The 8002-nt window shown below is 40.0% G+C and overlaps 2 pseudogenes; both read right to left on the reverse strand.

The window, feature by feature from the left end:
• Nucleotides 1–1112: 1112 nt before the first annotated feature.
• On the reverse strand, nucleotides 1113–1688 carry LOC124968161 (olfactory receptor 1571-like; annotated as a pseudogene).
• Nucleotides 1689–6452: 4764 nt separating this feature from the next.
• LOC124968162 (olfactory receptor 7A17-like) lies at nucleotides 6453–7181 on the reverse strand (annotated as a pseudogene).
• Between the last annotated feature and the right edge of the window lie 821 nt (nucleotides 7182–8002).

The raw sequence follows: 8002 nt of genomic DNA on the forward strand, positions 1-8002 counted from the left end.
GGGTAGTGCATTAAGTACCACCAGCCTGGGGAAGGACCTAAACTGAAGATTCAAAGCTCAGATTCTATGAAATGCATATTGCTTTTACACTATCATAAAGTCAACAACGGTCATTCGGTGAAGGCATCAAAGCTTTGGACAGTCTATGCATTGAGCCCAGGTCCCTTGCTCTAAAACCTGTATATGCGCAAATGTGTGCCTGCACACACACACACACACACACACACACACACACACACTCATACACACGGCATCATGTGCCATCCCAGGCTCTCACCACACAATGAGAAGGCAGTGCACACAAAGGAAAGCTGTGATTTGCATGTCAATTTTCCTCTAAAGAATAAAACAATGGTAGTCAGGAACTCCAGTCTGTCAATCTCCCATCACAGGTAACCTTGGTGATCCATTTTTGTATGGCCATTATCTTCCCTGTGTTTAAAGAAACAAAAAATATGCTCAATGAACAGAAGAGGATGCTAAATGGACCTGAAGTGGGGGACTGTCCCTGGGATGCTGGAAGGAAGGAGAAGCTTTCTTGATTCCACCTTCCATGTATCCCCTGGGTGGCCCAAAAAACTATAAGGCATTAAAACAAAACAGGACATTTTTTTTTAGTGGGAAAGCTCCATCTGTAGTATATATATATTATGTATATATATATATATATATTTATGTATATATATATGTATATACTACATATGTATCATATACATATATATATGCAGGGTATATATATATATATATATATATATATACAGCTCCATCTGTAGTGTGTGTGTGTATATATATATATATTTATATATAATCTCCAGACTGCCTCTGACCTGAGATCTGGAAGAACACGAGGACAGTAGAAAATGAGAGAAAGACATTGGCTAAGAGAAATGACACCTTATTAATGAGGTTGTTTTAATTCAGAAAAGATGTTGAAGTGAATGCATCAACTCTAGAGGATATGAATGGAAAGAGCCCATTCAACATCAGGATCTGATTAAAGAACTGTAATTTCTAGCTCTGTGGCTTAGTTCCCTTGACCAGAGGCACTTCATGAAATCTGTCTCCTCTAGAGCTTCCCACTGAAGAGTCTTCTCAGAGCCCCTGTGATGTCCTTAATCCTCAGACTGTAGATGTAGGGGTTCAGCATGGGAGTACAACACTGAGACTGTTGCACAGGAGTGTGCAGCAGTTGAGCTAAAGAACACTCCTAGGCAAGTGCAATAGAATAAGGAGATGATGGAGAGGTGAGACGCACAGGTGGAGAAGGCTTTGTATTTACCCTGAGCTGATGAGATTGCACGGATGGAGGACACTATCTTGGAGTAGGAGTAAGGGATGCCAGCGAGGGCACCACAGAACAGCAGTCCTGCTGCAGAATACATACATCACCATGTCATTAGGAAAAGTGGCAGAACAAGCAAGCAGGACCACCTGATTGAGTTCACAGAAAAAGTGGGGCAGTTCCAAATGGGTGCAGAAGCACATCCACTGTGAAACAGGGAATTTAGGGCACTTGTGATCCAGGATGCCAGTACCACCAACACACAGAGTCAACACTTCATGATAACCTTGTAGTACAGAGGGGGATATGTAGCTAAAAATCAATCATAGGCCATCACAATTAGAAGGAAATCGTCCAAAACTGCAAAGATTCTTATAAAGTAAATCTGAATGATGCATCCCTCCATGTATCATTTAAAATACAATTGTATGGAATAAACTTGAATAAGAGAGTAGTTGTGAATGTTGTCTTTAACCAGCAGAGCAATTTCCAAACCAGAAAGTAGCAGATTATTCTAATTGCTTTCACTTCCCTTCCTTTCACTTATTGTAAGGGTTAACTATTGCTGCATAACAAGCACTTGTAAAAGCAAATGAGTTTACTATAATATCTTACTATCTAGTAGGAGTGCACAGTGATGAATAATTCTGAGCTCACCAGTCTCCTTATGAACCTGTAGACAGTTGTGCATCCCCTGAGACCCTCTGCCAATCTCCGCTGGGCTTTCTGGTGCACTGGGGACACAGTTGATAGTTGACTAATCTAGGATGGTTTGACTGGAACTGACTTCTCTTCCAAATATCTTCTCCTCCAGCTGTCTACCCAGGTTTTGTCAGCAGCCGAGGCAGGATTCCAAAGTGTAATGGTCCAATTAATTAACTAGCATAGCCATTCTTTCAAACAGGTTATTTTTTATGTTGGGAGCATGTAAACTGTTTTCAGGTCCTTTCTTCTGTCTCATATGTGGATTTTTTAGAAAGTCTATTAGAATGTGTAAGAATGGCTACCAGAGCCTGGGAAGGGCGGGTGGGGAGAAGCAGGCAGGTGGAGGTTGGAGAACTGGTACCTAAAAACAGTTAGAAGAAATGAATAAGTTCTGTAAAATTCTCCAGCACAGGAGGTGAAATGTTCATAGCAACACATTATATATTTTATGACTAACTAGGAAAGAGGAGGTCAAGGTCTCCAGACCAAAGGTTTAAGGAGTAGATGGAGACATAAGTCATGTTCATTTAATCAGTACTTACTGTGTACACATATTGAAATTTTACACTCTATTCATAACTACATACAATTATTATTTGTTAATTATATATTTTTGTAAAATACATGAATTAACTTATGCTATACCCCATAAATGTATAAAATGAAAAAAATAATTTTTAAAATAAAATATTTTAAATTGTGTATGTCAAAACATTGATAAGAAAATCTGAAAGGTAGGGGAAAACATATGCTGTATATTGTGGAAATTTGCTACATTATTGTGATCTTTTAACTCCCTCTATTTACCAATGACATCAACCTCATATATGGACAATAAAACATACATTAAAAATATTATGCTAAGTGAAAAAAGCCAAACCAAAAATAGCAAAGGCCAAATATTTTCTCTGATATGTGAATGCTAACTCACATAAGGGAGGGGGTAATGGAAGAATAGTAACTTTATATTATGTAGAGGGCGTGAAGGGAGGGGAATGGGTATGTGGTTAGAAGAGGTAGTAGAGTGAAACAGATATTATACCTCATGTACACACATCTCTGCATGACCAGAGTGATCCTACGATATGTACAATCAGAAGAATGAGAAGTTACACTCCACTTATATATGAATTATCAGAATGATTTATAAATGCATTCTACTGTCATGCACAACTAATTAGAACAAATGAAAAAAATCAAAAAATAAATTAAATATAAATTAAAGAAAATCCAAACTAGTAAAAGAGATATATGTGAATTATTTCAAAACCATTAGAATTTTAAAAGCAGCAGAAAAAATGATCAAAGTGCCTGAACCACTCACCTAAAAGAATAAATACAAACATCTTAGAAACAGGAAAATGTGCTCAATTTCATGAATGCACAGAGAAAATCACATTAAAATAACCAAGGAAACTTCGAATGCCTTGCCTTGGTGTCTGCTTTCTTCCTAAGACTGCTCACCCAGAGACAGAGCATCACTGAGTTGGGGAGAATCCCAGAAGCAGGAGGTAGTGTCAGAGCTTCTGTTTCCCTTGACCTTGAATTTCACATCAGCAAAGCTTCTCTAGAACCAAATGCACCTCAGGTCTGGAAGCGTGGCCTGGTCCCTGCAGCCTGCCAGGGTCCTCTTCATCATCCCCTCAGTGACCTCAAGCTTGTTGCCTAGTGACCATAAGCTCCTGCCTCCTTCTGAAGCAGTGATCAGGGAAATCAGAACAGTGTGTATAACATGGTCCAACACAGAGGCAAAGGTTGAGTACAGTTTTTAAATCTCAATTTACTTTTCACTGGCATGTGGGTGTGCATGTGGACGGGGGTCAGGATGTTACTTTAGCCCATGCACAGTGTGCAGTGAATGGAACAGCATAAGGAACCTGTCTCTCTCCAGGTCATTTCTTTATGTTTCCAGGTTTGGGCTCCTCACTTCTAGAACCTCATAAAACACAGCACAGATGTGTGCTCTGCAGACCCCACCTCATCCCCCCTCAGCAATGAATGGTCAGAGCCAACATTTATTATGGTCCCAAATCTGCTTATTTCAAAATCCAACATTTTCACACCAGTCTGCAAAGCAAACTTCACCACGTTCTGCTGCACACGTCACGACTGGATTCACATAAAGCCACAGCACATTGTCAGCAAACCGTGTTCTCTCTCATCTACCTGCTCTCATAAGGGTCACTCTAAACACAGGATGGACCATGGCAGCTAAAATTGCGCGGGAGAAAGTGAAAAGCAATCATGAGTCCAAGAGGAAAGCGGTAACACGTCAGAATTTGAACTGCAAATCAATGACTTGCTCAGACAACTTTCACTTCTTATTGATAATTTTTAATTCAACTTTTTCCTTGAGGAAAACTGTAGTTTGATATGTTTCAGTTAAGAAATGAGGACAACAGATCCAAGAATGCTTTAGTCAGCTTCCACAAAATACTGAGCAAAATTTCACAGCTGGGTATTTACAGTGATCACAAGGAAATGAAGTCAAAGAGCAAAGAGAAGCATATGTGCCCATGTTTCTGCAGCTTCATTCAAAACAGCTGAGCTGTGGAGTCAACCTAAGTGCCCATCACCAGATGATTGCAGGAGAAAAATGTGTCACATACACAACATGAAACATCATTCAGCTGCATGGAAGGATAAAATCCTGTCATTGTGACAACGTGGACGGAGCCTGAGGACATTGGGCTGAGTGAACAAGGCAGATACAGAAAGGCAAGTGCTGTGTGGTCTCTCTCATTCAAGGAAGTTAAAAAATACAAAATGCCAACCTGATTGTAGAATGAGATTATTACAAGTGTAGGAATATGTTGCAGAGAGGGAGAAGGGGGCTGGATCTGATGAGTGTACACTGTAGGCATGTGTGGAAATATCAGGCTGAACCTCGTTAAGGTTTCCAGTGAGCATATGCTACATCAAAGTAAAATACAGAACGGTTCCCATCTCTCAGGGATCCTGAGTGCTGCCCATTTACAGCCACGTCCACCTCTTTCCCTACCCAGTGCCTGGCCCCTCAGAACCATTACTATGTTCAACATTTATATATTGCCATCATTTCAAACATGTTATGGAGCACACAAAAAAGTGCACCTGGGAAAATGGTGGAGTAGATGCCTGTGGGACCCGTTTTGCCCATGACTCTGGTAGGCACTGTGGACACCATGCTGGAATAGAAATAGGATCCAAAAGATCAGGGTAAAACACAATGATCATCCATCTCCTGAAAGTCACCTTGGTTGGTTCCATAGTTTAGCTACTGTGAATTGAGCTGCTATTAACATTGATGTGGTTGCATCACTGTAGTGTGCTGATTTTAAGTCCTTTGTGTAAAAACTGAGGAGTGGGATAGTTGGGTCAAATGGTGAGTCCATTCCAATATTTCTGAGAAATCTCCATACTGCTTTCCATTATGGTTGCACCATTTTGCAGTCCCACCTGCAATGTATGAGTCAACCTTTTATCCCACACCCTCGCCAACATTGTTGTTTCTATTCTTGGTAATTACCAGTCTGACAGGAGTGAGATGAAATCTTAGAAATGTTTTGATTTGGATTTCTCTTACTGCTAAAGACATTGAACATTTTTTCATATATCTCTTGGTCAATTATATTTCTTCTTCTGTGAAGTGTCTGTTCAGTTTTGTGGGCCAATTCATTCATTGGGTTATTTTGTTTTTTGGTGTTAAGTTTTTTGAGTTCTTTATATTCCTGGAGATTAACACTCTATTTGAGGTGCATGTATCAGCGTGAGGTGTAGTATCAGCATGCTGCAGTGATGTAGCCATATCAATGTTTATAGCAGCTCAACTTAATAGCTAAACTATGGAACCAACTTAGGTGCCCTTCAAAATATCAAATAAAATGCAATATTACTCAGGTTTAAAGTAGAATGAAATTATGGCATTTTCTGCTAAATGGATGGAGTTGGAGAATATCATGCTAAGCAAAATAAGCCGAACTAAAATAAAAAGGCTGAATATTTTCTCTGATATGTGAATGCTAATTCACAATAAGGAGGCAGGGCTAGGGAAAAATAGAGCTACTTTATATTAGGTAGAGGGGAGTGAAAGGAGGAGAAGAGGTATGGGAAGAAAGGATAGAAGAGTGAAACAGACATTATTTCCTCATGTACATATATGGTTGCATGACCGATGTGATCCTACAATGTAAACAATGAGAAAACTGAAAAATTACACTCCATTTATATATAATTTCTCAAAATATATAAATTAATTCTATTGCCATGTAAAACTAATTAGAATCAATAATTTTTTAAAAGAAAGTGTAATAAAGTGAATGATGCTGTGGAAATGTATGTAGAGGTTGAAATCAAAAAAATGGAAACTCAGGAATAAGGTAGAAGAAGCAAGTTCTGCTTCCGTTTTCCATAAAAGAATCCCAGATTCTGGGTCTGGGGTTCTGAGCCCTGCAAACATGGGCACTTCTTTAGTTTGACACATCTATCATTCTCTCTCAAAGTGTCTTCTCAGCGCACTCTTGATGTCCTTATTCCTCAGAATGTAGATGAAGCGGTTCAGCATGGGGGTGACCACACTGTACATAGCCAAGGCTGTTGCAGTACAGCGTGAGTTTTGGGTCAGAACAGAACTGAGGTACACACCTAGGCTCCTGCAATAGAATAAGGAGACCACAGAGAGGTGAGACTCACAGGTGGAGAAGGCTGTGTACCTCCCCCAAGCTGATGAGATTGCATGGATTGAGGACACTATCTTTGAGGAAGAATAAAGGATGCCAGTGAGGGAGCCACCAGCCAGGAATACTGCAGCAAAATACATCATCACCTCATTGAGAAAGGTGTCCAAGCAGGCAAGGTGGAACAGATGATTCAGTTCACAGAAAAAGTGGGTATTTCCAGGTCTTTGCAGAAGGACAGCTGTAACACCATTAAGCTTTGCAACAGTGCACATAAGACAGTTATGAAGCAAGACACCAGAATTGGCAATCCAGAGAGTCTGTGGTTCATGATGACCATGTAGTGCAAGGGGTGACACATGGACCCAAACCTGTCATAGGTCATCACAGAAAGAAGAGAGTTGTCCAACCTTGCAAAGAGTACAAAAAAACTGCATCTGGGTGATGCAGCCTGCATAGGTAATGGCCTTGCTCTGTGTCTGGATGTTCACCAGCATCTTTGGGACAGTGGTGGAGGTGAAGCAGATGTCCACAAAGGACAGGTTGGAGAGGAAGAAGTACATGGGCGTGTGCAGGTGTGAGTCTGAGATGGTGGTCAGAATGATGAGCAGGTTCTCCAGCACAGTGACCAGGTACATGGAGAGGGAAAGCCCAAAGATGAGGGGCTGCTGTTCTGGGTCCTCTGAAAGTCCCAGAAGAAGGGATTCTAAAGCTGAGTATCATTCCCTGGTTCCATACACATATGACTACCAGAAACAAGAAAAATAGCATTTTCACATGGACTGTTATTACTTATATCATTAAAATGAAACAATACATATTTTGCTGTAAGGAAATTAATTTTAGTGTTGGGGTGTATTTCAGTGGTGGAGTGTCTGCCTAGCATGCACAAGACCATGGATTCTATCCTTAGGTCCACAAAAAAGTAAAATAAAAACCAAGGGAAAGGAAAGAAATAATCTTCTATAGAATGTGTATGGATCTTGTCCCCCAAGGGATCCTGTGCCACCTCTGAAGACGAATCCCTATTTCAGTCTCAAGGTTTTGCTAGAAAGTCATGAATTTCAAGATTCTAAGAAGAAAGTTTTTCATGAACTTGAAAAATAAACCCCTGATGAACATTTTGGTTGTTTCTGTATCTTGACTACTGTGAATTGTACATCAATAAACATGGAAGGACAGATATCTCCTCTATATACCCATTTCATTTCATTAGCTACATATCCAGTAGTAGGATTGCTGGATCATGTGATAAATCTTTTTTAATATTTGTGGAACCTACATATCACTTTCCATAAAGACTTCACTAGTCTTCATTCCTTCCAACTCTGGAAAAGGATCCCTTTTTCTCCACATTCTC

The sequence above is a fragment of the Sciurus carolinensis genome, chromosome 17 (assembly GCF_902686445.1).
Source record: "Sciurus carolinensis chromosome 17, mSciCar1.2, whole genome shotgun sequence".
In the NCBI taxonomy this organism is placed as follows: Eukaryota; Metazoa; Chordata; class Mammalia; order Rodentia; family Sciuridae; genus Sciurus; species Sciurus carolinensis.